We start from the raw sequence: 13202 nt of genomic DNA on the forward strand, positions 1-13202 counted from the left end.
CAGTTTGGTCCGATAACCTAACGAGACTCATTTTCTTGGTTCAGCCATAAAGAGCGGTCATTTAGGTAAGGTACTGTCGGGCATCAGGCACCTGCCGAGCTGTTCTCAGCAAGACTAAGTGAGGGAGAAGTTAGTCTTGGGTGGTTGCGCAAAATCGGCAATGATGAATCAGCAGCCCATTTTACACACCTCATCTGATTTTCTTTTTTATGAAGCCAATCAGACAGGTTGTAAAACGGGCTGTTAATTCACTATAACTCATTTTTTACTACCACACAAAACTAAATTCATCCCGAGTGCCTTCAGCAGAGGAGGAGAAAATATTGGTGGGGGAGGAAAAGAATTAGCTTTTGGTAATTTAAACAGTTGAATTATCTAATCAAATTTGAATATGAAATTTGTATAATCTAACCAGGAACAATAGCAAATATTACATGGTACAGGCTAAATCTTTCTTTTGCATTATTTTTGCATAATATTCACATGCAGTACATGACAAGATCTGGAAAAGTGCAGATAAAATGAAAACAAAAAATAGCTAAATCCCCTTTCTGGTGTTTTCTTTAATGTCTGGGTGTCACACCACGAGAGCTGCAGCCAATCGGAGGGAAGATAAAAACAGCCAGCCCAACCAGCACCAACTGAAGATAAGAAGCAAAAAGATTGAAAGTGTGATGTCATAGGAAAGAAGGTAAGTGTATTTCTCTCTGTATTTTGTCTGTATTTCTCTCTTTTTCTTGGGTATTGGTTTAAATTAAGAGCTGGGATTAAAAATCTAAACTTTCAAAATGTGAAATCCTAATTAATTAAATACATTAGAGATGGCAGGGCAGGCAATGTGTCACTGCTGCAACATGTGGGAGCTGGTTGACCCCATTGAAGTTCACAGCGACCACATCTGCAGCAAGTGTCTGCAGCTCGAGGAACTTCGAGCTGGAGTTCGAGCTGCAGACAGTGCGACACATCAGGGAGGGGGAGAGTTACCTGGACACTGTGTTCCAGGAGGCAGTCACACCCCTTAGACTAATTAATTCAAATTTGGTCCATGGTCAGGGACAGGAGGGTGTGACTACGAGTGAGGCAGGTATGAGGGCCCAGGATGAGGTGATGGAGGAGCCTCTTGTCCAACAGGTACGAGATTCTTGCTCCCTGTTTAGATGAGAGCAAGGACCGTGGGGAGGATGAGCAAACTAACCACAGCACCGTGGTAGGGAGGGCCATTCAAGTGGGAGGAGTAAAAAGAAACATTGTAGTGGTAGGGGACATTATCGTTAGGGGAATAGATACTATTCTCTGCAGCTGGGAGCCTGAGCCCTGAAGGCTGTGTTGCCTGCCCAGTGGCAGGGTTAAGGACATCTCCTCTGGCCTGGAAAGCAACTTACATAAGAACACAAGAATTTGGAGCAGGAGTAGGCCATTAGGCCCCTCGAGCCTGCTCCGCCATTTAGTAAGATCATGATTGATCTGATCTTGGGCTCAGCTCCACTTCCCTGCCCGCTTCCCATTACCCTTCACTCCCTTATCGATCAGAAATCTGTCCAGCTCCGCCTTAAATATATTCAATGGCCCAGCCTCCACAGCTCTCTGGGGCAGAGAATTCCACAGATTTATGACTCTTTAAGAGAAGAAAGTTCTCCTCATCTCAGTTTTAAATGGGCGACCCCTTATTCTTAAACTATGCCCCCTAGCTCTGGATTCCCCCACGAGTGGAAACATCCTCTCTGCATCTACCTTGTTGAGCCCCCTCAGTATCTTGTATGTTTCAATAAGATCACCTCTCAGTCTTCTAAACTCCAGTGAGTATATACCCAACTTACTCATCCGTTCTTCATAAGTCAACCCCCTCATCTCCAGAATCAACCGAGTGAAACTTCTCTGAACTGCCTCCAATGCAAGTATATCCTTCCTTAAGTAAGGAGACCAAAACTGTATGCAGTGCTCTAGGTGTGGCTGTTCCAGAATCCAGGGAATTTTGGTAGATTACAACCAATGCATCCACTATCTCTGTAGCCACTATTTGTAAGGCTCTAGGATGCGAGCCATCAGGTCCAGGGGACTTATTCACCTTTAGTCTAATTATTTTACTGAGTACTTTTTCTTTAGTGATAGTGATTGTTTTTAAGTCCTTCTCTCTGTATAGTCCCTTGATTATCTATTATTGGATGTTTTTAATATCTTCCACATTGAAAACTGATATAAAATATTTGTTCAAAGCCTCTGCCATTTCCCTGTTCCCCATTATTAATTCCCCAATCTCATCCTCTAAGGGATCAATGTTTACTTTAGCTACTCTATTACTTTTTATATATCTGTAGAAGTTTTTACTTTCAGTTTTTATATTTCTTGCTAGTTTACTCTCATACTCTATCTTCCCTCTCTTTATAATTTTTTTTGTTGTCCTTTGCTGATTTTTAAAAATGCCCCTATCCTAGAAACATAGAAACATAGAAACATAGAAAATAGGTGCAGGAGTAGGCCATTCGGCCCTTCTAGCCTGCACCGCCATTCAATGAGTTCATGGCTGAACATTCAACTTCAGTACCCCATTCCTGCTTTCTCGCCATACCCCTTGATCCCCCTAGCAGTAAGGACCTCATCTAACTCCTTTTTGAATATATTTAGTGAATTGGCCTCAACAACTTTCTGTGGTAGAGAATTCCACAGGTTCACCACTCTCTGGGTGAAGAAGTTCCTCCGCATCTCGGTCCTAAATGGCTTACCCCTTATCCTTAGACTGTGACCCCTGGTTCTGGACTTCCCCAACATTGGGAACATTCTTCCTGCATCTAACCTGTCTAACCCCGTCAGAATTTTATATGTTTCTATGAGGTCCCCTCTCATTCTTCTGAACTCCAGTGAATACAAGCCCAGTTGATCCAGTCTTTCTTGATAGGTCAGTCCCTCCATCCCGGGAATCAGTCTGGTGAACCTTCGCTGCACTCCCTCAATAGCAAGAATGTCCTTCCTCAGGTTAGGAGACCAAAACTGTACACAATACTCCAGGTGTGGCCTCACCAATGCCCTGTACAACTGTAGCAACACCTCCCTGCCCCTGTACTCAAATCCCCTTGCTATGAAGGCCAACATGCCATTTGCTTTCTTAACCGCCTGCTGCACCTGCATGCCAACCTTCAATGACTGATGTACCATGACACCCAGGTCTCTTTGCACCTCCCCTTTTCCTAATCTGTCACCATTCAGATAATAGTCTGTCTCTCTGTTTTTACCACCAAAGTGGATAACCTCACATTTATCCACATTATACTTCATCTGCCATGCATTTGCCCACTCACCTAACCTATCCAAGTCGCTCTGCAGCCTCACAGCATCCTCCTCGCAGCTCACACTGCCACCCAACTTAGTGTCATCCGCAAATTTGGAGATACTACATTTAATCCCCTCATCTAAATCATTAATGTACAGTGTAAACAGCTGGGGCCCCAGCACAGAACCTTGCGGTACCCCACTAGTCACTGCCTGCCATTCTGAAAAGTACCCATTTACTCCTACTCTTTGCTTCCTGTCTGACAACCAGTTCTCAATCCATGTCAGTACACTACCCCCAATCCCATGTGCTCTAACTTTGCACATCAATCTCTTGTGTGGGACCTTGTCGAACGCCTTCTGAAAGTCCAAATATACCACATCAACTGGTTCTCCCTTATCCACTCTACTGGAAACATCCTCAAAAAATTCCAGAAGATTTGTCAAGCATGATTTCCCTTTCACAAATCCATGCTGACTTGGACCTATCATGTCACCTCTTTCCAAATGCACTGCTATGACATCCTTAATAATTGATTCCATCATTTTACCCACTACCGATGTCAGGCTGACCGGTCTATAATTCCCTGTTTTCTCTCTCCCTCCTTTTTTAAAAAGTGGGGTTACATTGGCTACCCTCCACTCCATAGGAACTGATCCAGAGTCAATGGAATGTTGGAAAATGACTGTCAACGCATCCACTATTCCCAAGGCCACCTCCTTAAGTACTCTGGGATGCAGTCCATCAGGCCCTGGGGATTTATCGGCCTTCAATCCCATCAATTTCCCCAACACAATTTCCCGGCTAATAAGGATTTCCCTCAGTTCCTCCTCCTTACTAGACCCCCCGACCCCTTTTATAACCGGAAGGTTGTTCGTGTCCTCCTTCGTGAATACCGAACCAAAGTACTTGTTCAATTGGTCCGCCATTTCTTTGTTCCCCGTTATGACTTCCCCTGATTCTGACTGCAGGGGACCTACATTTGTCTTTACTAACCTTTTTCTCTTTACATATCTATAGAAACTTTTGCAATCCGTCTTAATGTTCCCTGCAAGCTTCTTCTCATACTCCATTTTCCCTGCCCTAATCAAACCCTTTGTCCTCCTCTGCTGAGTTCTAAATTTCTCCCAGTCCCCAGGTTCGCTGCTATTTCTGGCCAATTTGTATGCCACTTCCTTGGCTTTAATACTATCCCTGATTTCCCTTGATAGCCACGGTTGAGCCACCTTCCCTTTTTTATTTCTATGCCAGACAGGAATGTACAATTGTTGTAGTTCATCCATGCGGTCTCTAAATGTCTGCCATTGCCCATCCACAGTCAACCCCTTAAGTATCATTCGCCAATCCATCTCAGCCAATTCACGCCTCATACCTTCAAAGTTAGCCTTCTTTAAGTTCTGGACCATGGTCTCTGAATTAACTGTTTCCTTCTCCATCCTAATGCAGAATTCCACCATATTATGGTCACTCTTCCCCAAGGGGCCTCGCACAACGAGATTGCTAATTAATCCTTTCTCATTACATAACACCCAGTCTAAGATGGCCTCCCCCCTAGTTGGTTCCTCGACATATTGGTCTAAAAAACCATCCCTTATGCACTCCAGAAAATCCTCCTCCACCGTATTGCTTCCAGTTTGGTTAGCCCAATCTATGTGCATATTAAAGTCACCCATTATAACTGCTGCACCTTTATTGCACGCACCCCTAATTTCCTGTTTGATGCCCTCCCCAACATCACTACTACTGTTTGGAGGTCTGTACACAACTCCCACTAACGTTTTTTGCCCTTTCGTGTTCTGCAGCTCTACCCATATAGATTCCACATCATCCAAGCTAATGTCCTTCCTAACTATTGCCTTAATCTCCTCCTTAACCAGCAATGCTACCCCACCTCCTTTTCCTTTTATTCTATCCTTCCTGAATGTTGAATACCCCTGGATGTTGAGTTCCCAGCCCTGCTCATCCTGGAGCCACGTCTCCGTAATCCCAATCACATCATATTTGTTAACATCTATTTGCACAGTTAATTCATCCACCTTATTGCGGATACTCCTTGCATTAAGACACAAAGCCTTTAGGCTTGTTTTTTTAACACCCTCTGTCCTTTTAGAATTTTGCTGTACAATGGCTTCCCAACTATCTTGACAACTTTGTGTGCCATTTTTTAAAATTTGATACCATTCTTTGCTTTCTTAGTTAACCACAGATGGTTCTTCCTTCTCTTAAAGTCTTTTTTTCTCACTAGAATATACTTTTGTTGAGAGTTATGAAATATCTCCTTAAATGTCTGCCACTGATTATCAACCAGTTTACCCTTTAATCTATTTTCCCAATCTATTTTGAGCAAACTCTGCCTTCATGCCTTTGTAATTGCCTTTATATACGCTTAGGACACTGGTTTGAGATGAAAATTTCACACCCTCCAACTGAATTTGAAATTTAACCATGCTATGGTCACTCTTTCCAGAGGATCCTTTACTTTGAGATCATTTATTAATCCTGTCTCATTAAACAGTATCAGATCCGAAATAGCCTGCTCCCTGGTTGGTTCCACAACGTGCTGTTCAAGGAAATCATCTCAGATACTCTCTATGAACTCTTCCTCAAGGCTAACTTGACCAATTTGATTTGTCCAATCAATATGAAGATTAAAATTGCCCATGATTATTGCCGTATCTTTCTTACAAACCTCCATTATTTCTTGATTCATACTCCGTCCAACAGTGTAGCTACTGTTAGGGGGCCTATAGATTACACCCACCAGTGACTTCTTCCCCTTATTGGGCTCAACTTTTGGATCCCCACTAGAACGGCGCACATCAGAAAGGCCCACCTAAGTTGTGGAACAGAAATTGCGCCGAATAGTTACCTCGCGATTCTCAGATATATGTCAGCGCGGCACAGCAGGAGCTGCTGGAGGTGGAGCTACAGCCCTGCGCCAAAAAGAGTGCCGGCAGCTGCGCGTGTGCACAGTGGAGGCTGCGCGGGTGCGCAGTAGCTCCTGGCCCTCCTCGTGCGTTCTGTCTCCGGGCGACGACCCTATTCCTGGCCAAAGGGATGTCGCCCCTATCCCGGGCCGAGTGGTCTGACAGCCTTTACCTCTTCCGCGGCGGGCCCACCCCGCATCTCCTGGGGGCAGGCCCCGTCCGAACTCCTCGTCAACGGCGGGGCCCGCGCGCCCGGCATCTCCTGGGGGCGGGCCCTGCCAGAAGTCTTCGGTGGCAACGGGGCTCGCCCGACCGGCATCTCCTGAGGGAGGGCCCCACCCAAGCAACTCTTCAGCAGGCTGTTGGAGGGCTCCCGGTGCTGCAGTAGGTGAGTAGAAACTTTTAATTTTTTATTTATTGATTGATTTTTTATTATTTAAAAAAAAATGTTTTAAACTTTTTGTTTTGATTGATTTATTAGTTAATTTATTGATTTATTGATTTATCAATTATTATTGATGATGACTAAAGTGACGTGTTTAATGCTTTGTAAAATCCCCTAACTTCCCTCTAACTTCCCTTCCCCCCCCCCATCTCTCGCGACCTGCGCCTAATTTTTAAAGTGTAGGCAAGGTATTTGTGATCGTACAAAAATCGACACTTATTCCGTTCGAAGTTAGTTTGGAGTAACTTTTCGCTGCCTAAACTTGCAAAACCGCCGTAAATGGCTGGTAACGCCCCCTTTTGAAAAAGAAACTGTACTAACAAAACTATTCTAACTAACTAGAACTGGAGCAAACTAAATGCCGAGAATTGCGATTTCTAAGATACTCCATACTAAACTAGTTGCTCCAAAAAAATAGGAGCAAATTGAGCCGAAACTTGAGCCCATTATTTCTTGTCTCCAACCAAACTGATTCTACATCTTGATCTGAGCCAATATCATTCCTCACTACTGCACTGATCCCATTCTTTATTAATAAAGCTACCCCACCACCTTTTCCTTTCTGTCTATCCTTGTGATTTGGCAAATACTCCTGAATATTCAGTTCCCAGTCTTGGTCACCTTGCAATCACGTCTCTGTAATGACTATCAGATCATACCCATTTATATCTATTTGTGCCATCAACTCTTTTATCTTGTTATGAATGCAGCCATATTTCCCTGCTTTGACCCCACTTTCTGATACACTCTTATTTTTATACATTCTGTCCATTCCTGTAACACTCTGGTTATCACTTCCCTCACCGCTATCTTGCTCTATTGCCGTCTCCTTGCTGTTTGACTTTTTAAATTTCTGCTCACCTGAACCCTCCCCCCCACTAATTAGTTTAAAGGCCTATCTACAGCCCTAGTTATTTGATTCGCCAGGATGCTAGTCCCAGCATAGTTCAAGTGGAGACGTCCCAAACGAACAGCTCCAATACTGGTGCCAGTGCCCCATGAATCAAAACCCATTTCTCCCACACTAGTCTTTGAGTCACATGTTCATCGCTCTGATCTTATTTACCCATTGCAAATTTGCTAGTGGCTCAGGTAGTAATCCAGTGATTATTACTGTTAGGTATGCAAGAAAGGTTCAAACTGAGTACTGTTTAACTAAGCAAGGTACAAACTTGCTTCTGCTTTATTTAGGCCCAAAGTGCCTGAATCTCAAAATGGCTTGCCTTTTATACCTGAGCAGCACCATGTGCGTGCTGCTCAGTGGCCTCCAACAATGACACCATCTGCTGGCTACAAACAGAATGTACATACATGACAATACCCCCCTCTGAGATCTTATCACAGTCTTTCACAGGTTGAGATGGTCCGGTGCTTTGCGCTCCCGGGTTGACCGTCTCAGTTCGATTCCAGCCTTGGATGAGTGTGCGAGGTCTGTTGTGGCTGATGGCTGGATGACTGACTTGTTGGGGGTGGCAGTGACTGCTCAGGAATTGCAAGTCAATTTTTATTGACCAGGTCCGTGATGGAAATCCTAGGTTCACTGATGACCCTTGAGTCCACTGAAGGCTGCTGGTAGGTTGGTTGGTCGTCGATGGTTTCTTCGTCCGACTGCTCTGGCTCATCTGTGTGCTTCAGCTTTGTTTGATCCATGTGTTTCCTGCAAGTTTGCCCATTTTTGAGCTTAATAACAAATGCCCTCCTCAATTCATTTGGGACCCTGACCATAATTCAACACATATACAGGATCATTCACAGAAATCTCACATGACACAGTTGCGCGGTGATATGTGTTATATAGGTAAACTTGCATTTACCTTGTACAGCCACCAGAGAGCTCATCCCCTGGAATCCCAAGGGCTCCCACAATCCTTTGGGAGCACAGGTACTTAAGGAGGTCTCACAGGCTGGAGACACACTCTGGAGACCTGCAATAAAAGACTACGGTCAAACTTTACTTTGAGCTCGCAGTATCCAGTCAGACTCTTTCTTCATACTTAACAACTGGCAACGAGATACAGATAACGAACCCAATGATGCAGAGAACAGTGGGCATCCTGGAGAGATTCTCGGCGGGAAATGATTGGGAAATCTTCGTGGAGCGACTTGACCAATACTTCGTGGCCAACGAGCTGGAAGGAGAAGTGAATACTGCCAAATGAAGGGCGATTCTCCTCACCATCTGTGGGGCACCAACATATGGCCTCATGAAAAATCTGCTTGTTCCAGCGAAACCCACAGAGACATCATACGATGATTTGTGCACACTGGTCCGGGAGCATCTGAACACGAAGGAAAGCGTTCTGATGGCGAGGTACCAGTTCTACACCTACAAAAGGTCTGAAGGCCAGGAAGTGGCGAGTTATGTCGCCGAGCAAAGATGCCTCGCAGGACATTGCGAATTTGAAGGACGTTTGGAGAACATGCTCAGAGACTTTTTCGTACTTGGCATTGGCCATGAAACGATACTTCGCAAACTTTTGACCGTAGAGACCCCAACCTTGAGTAAGGCCATAGTGATAGCCCAGGCGTTCATTGCCACCAGTCACAATACGAAACAAATCTCTCAGCACACAAGTGCTGCTACAAGTATTGTGAATAAAGTGATGTTGTTTTCAAATCGCAATGTTCAGGGCAGGCCCCACATGCCAGCAGCTGCACATCCGCAGATGTCTCAGAATCCACCATTAAGGGTGATGAATGCAAGGCCATTAACACCTTGTTGGCGCTGTGGGGTGATCATCGTTTCCATTCATGCCGCTTCAAAGGATACGTTTGCAAGGGCCGTGGAACAATGGGACGCCTCCAGCATATATGCAGGCGAGCTGCTAATCCTGTTAATCCTGCAAACCACCATGTTGCAGAGGAGAGCGGATCATGACGAGCCAGAGCCTCAGACCGAGGAGGCAGAGGTTTATGGGGTGCGTACATTTACCACTAAGTGTCCCCAAATAATGCTGAAGGTTGAACTAAATGGACACCCGGTGTCAATGAAGTTGGACAAGGGCGCGAGCCATTCCATTATGAGCAAAAAGACTTTCGAAAAATTGTGGTGCAGCAAGGCCTCAAGGCCGGTCTTGACTCCAATTCGCACAAAATTGAGAACTTACACAAAGGAACTGATTCCCGGAATCGGCAGTGCCACTGTAAGTAAAAGTCTCCTACGATGGAGCGGTGCACAAGCTACCACTCTGGGTGGTACCGGGCGATGGTCCCAAGCTGCTCGGCCGGAACTGGCTGGGAAAGATATGCTGGAACTGGGACGACATCTGAGTGCTCTCGCCCGCTGACAACACTTCGTGTGCCCAGATCTTAAACAAGTTCCCTTCGCTGTTCGAACCAGGCATTGGGAAGTTCCAAGGAGCAAAAGTTTAGATCCACCTAATTCCGGGGGCACGAACCATCCATCACAAGGCAAGAGCAGTACCGTACATGATGAGAGAAAAGGTAGAAATTGAGCTAGACTGGCTGCAACGAGAGGGCATCATTTTGCCAATCGAATTCAACAAGTGGGCCAGTCAATCGTTCCTGTCCTCAAGGGAGACGGCACCATCAGAATCTGGCATGATTACAAAGTAACTATCAATCGTTTCTCCCTGCAGGACCAATACCCACGACCAAAGGCCGATGAACTTTTCGCTAAGCTGGCAGGAGGAAAGACATTCACAAAGCTGGACTTGACTTCGGCCTACATGACGCAGGAGCTGGAGGAATCATCAAAGGCCCTCACTTGCATCAACACGCACAAAGGTCTCTTCATTTATACCAGATGCCCATTTGGAATTCGATCAGTGGCAGCGATATTCCAAAAATAAATGGAAAGCTTACTGAAGTCGATCCCACGCACGGTGGTCTTCCAGGACGATATCTTGGTTACAGGTCAGGACACAAGCGAGCATCTGCAGAACCTGGAGTAGGTTCTTAGTCGACTCAACCTTGTGAGGCTCAGGTTAAAATGCTCGAAGTGCATTTTCTTGGCACCTGAAGAGGAGTTCCTGGGGAGAAGAATCGCGGCGGACGGCATCAGGCCCACCAATTCGAAGACGGAGACAATCGAGAATGCACCGAGGCCACAGAACGTGATGGAGCTGCGGTCGTTTCTAGGACTCATGAAATATTTTGATAACTTCTTACTGGGTCTCAGCACACTGCTAGAACCACTGCATGTCTTACTGTGTAAAGGAGATGAATGGGTATGGGGCAAAATCCAAGAAAATGCCTTTGTAAAAGCGAGAAAATTGTTATGCTCAAATAAATTGCTTGTGTTATATGATCCATGTAAGCGTTTGGTACTAGCATGTGATGCATCATCATATGGTGTCGGGTGTGTATTGCAACAAGCTAATGATTTCTGGAAATTACAACCGGTTGCTTATGCATCCAGGAGTCTGTCTAAGGCTGAGAGAGCCTACACCATGATTGAAAAAGAAGCATTAGCGTGTGTCTATGGGGTAAAGAAAATATGTCAATACCTGTTTGGGCTAAAATTTGAATTGGAAACTGACCATAAGCCACTGATATCCCTGTTTTCCTAGAGTAAAGGGATAAATACTAATGCATCTGCCTGCATCCAGAGATGGGCACACACGTTGTCCCCATACAACTATGCCATTTACCACAGGCCAGCCACAGAAAACTGTGCCGATGCTCTCAGCAGGCTGCCATTGCCCATCACGGGGATGGAAATGGCGCAGCCCGCAGATTTAGTCATGGTTGTGGAAGCATTTGAGAGTGAGTAATCACCCGTCACAGCCCGACATATTAGAACTTGGACGAGCCAGGACCCCTTACTGTCCCTAGTCAAAAGCTGTGTGCTTCAGGGAAGCTGGTCCAGTGTCCCAGTTGAAATGCAGGAAAAGATAAAGCTGTTCCAGTGGCGCAAAGATGAAATGTCTATACAGGCAGACTGCAGCATTCTGTGGGGAAATTGGGTAGTGGTTCCCAAGAAGGGCAGAGACACCTTCATCAGTGACCTCCACAGCACCCACCCAGGCATCGTAATGATGAAAGCGTTAGCCAGATCCCTTGTATGGTGGCCCAGTATCGATGCAGCTTTAGAGTCCTGCGTTCACAGATGTAACACATGCTCGTAGTTAAGTAATGTACCCAGGGAGGCGCCACTAAGTTTATGGTCTTGGCCCTCCAAACCGTGGTCCAGAGTCCATGTCGATTATGCAGGCCCGTTCTTGGGTAAAATGTTCCTTGTGGTTGTAGATGCATACTCCAAATGGATTGAATGTGAGATAATGTCAGCAAGCACGTCCGCTGCCACCACTGAAAGCCTGCGGGCCATGTTTGCCACTCACGGGCTACCCGATATCCATGTGAGCGACAACGGGCCATGTTTTACCAGTGCCGAATTCAAAGAATTCATGACCCGCAACGGGATCAAACGTGTCTCATCTGCCCCATTCAAACCAGCATCCAATGGTCAGGCAGAGAGAGTAGTGCAAACCATCAAGCAGGGCTTGAAGAGGGTAACTGAAGGCTCACTGCAGACTTGCCTATCCCGAGTCCTGCTTAGTTACCGCATGAGGCCCACTCGCTCAATGCAATTCCACCTGCTGAACTACTCATGAAAAGGGCACTTAAGACAAGGTTCTCGTTAGTTCACCTTGATCTACATGAACAGGTAGAGAGCAGGCGGATTCAACAAAGTACATATCATGATAGCGCAAATGTGTCATGCGAAATTGAAATCAATGATCCTGTATTTGTATTAAATTATGGACAAGGTCCCAAGTGGCTTCCCGGCACTGTTGTGGCCAAAGAGGGGATCAGGGTGTTTCGGGATAAACTTTCAAATGGACTCATTTACCGGAAACACTTGTGTCATGTATTCAATCAACATTGTAACCCATGTATAATCTGACCCTAAGTTGTAAACTGTGAAAACAATGACCACTAGGTGGTGAACTTGTGGGAGGCACTCCTAACCTGGACCTTCAGGTATAAAAGGGGAAGCTCCACCCACTTCCTGCACTTGAGTGCTATGGAATAAAGGACAGGTCACAGACTGACCTTCTCTCAAGCATGGGCCTCGTTTGCATTTATACTGTATAGTAAGGACGTATCAAAGGCGACGAGAAACTGGGATTTAAACCACGCGAGCATGGCCACGAGCAGAACAGACGAGAGGTACTGTGTTAAGGAATGGTTGGGACAGAGATTCAACATTGTTAAAGCAGCACACAGTTCTCCAGGCAGACAAGGGCAATCGGGCATGCCCCAACATGTAGGCGAACCCAGAGGGAAGTTCGACAGAGACAATGGCAAGCTGAACGGCGATTCACGCCATTGCAAGGGACAATGCGGCCAGTAATGGGGCCATCAACACCTGTTAATGACACACTCAAGGACAATAACAGGGGCAGTCAGAGACTATCGACTGGCAAGGGACCTTTTGTTTCCAACAGCAGCTTATGTTGGAGGCGTGGAGGCACACACTCAGCTGGCATTTGCCGAGATGAGCAAAATACCTGCAGAAATTGCAGAAATGAACGCTGGGGGAAATCGCTGGATGCTGAAGTTCAGCGAGTTCGTGTGGAGCACGTATACAATTCATACA

The sequence above is a fragment of the Pristiophorus japonicus genome, chromosome 1 (genome assembly GCF_044704955.1).
Source record: "Pristiophorus japonicus isolate sPriJap1 chromosome 1, sPriJap1.hap1, whole genome shotgun sequence".
Taxonomy (NCBI): Eukaryota; Metazoa; Chordata; class Chondrichthyes; family Pristiophoridae; genus Pristiophorus; species Pristiophorus japonicus.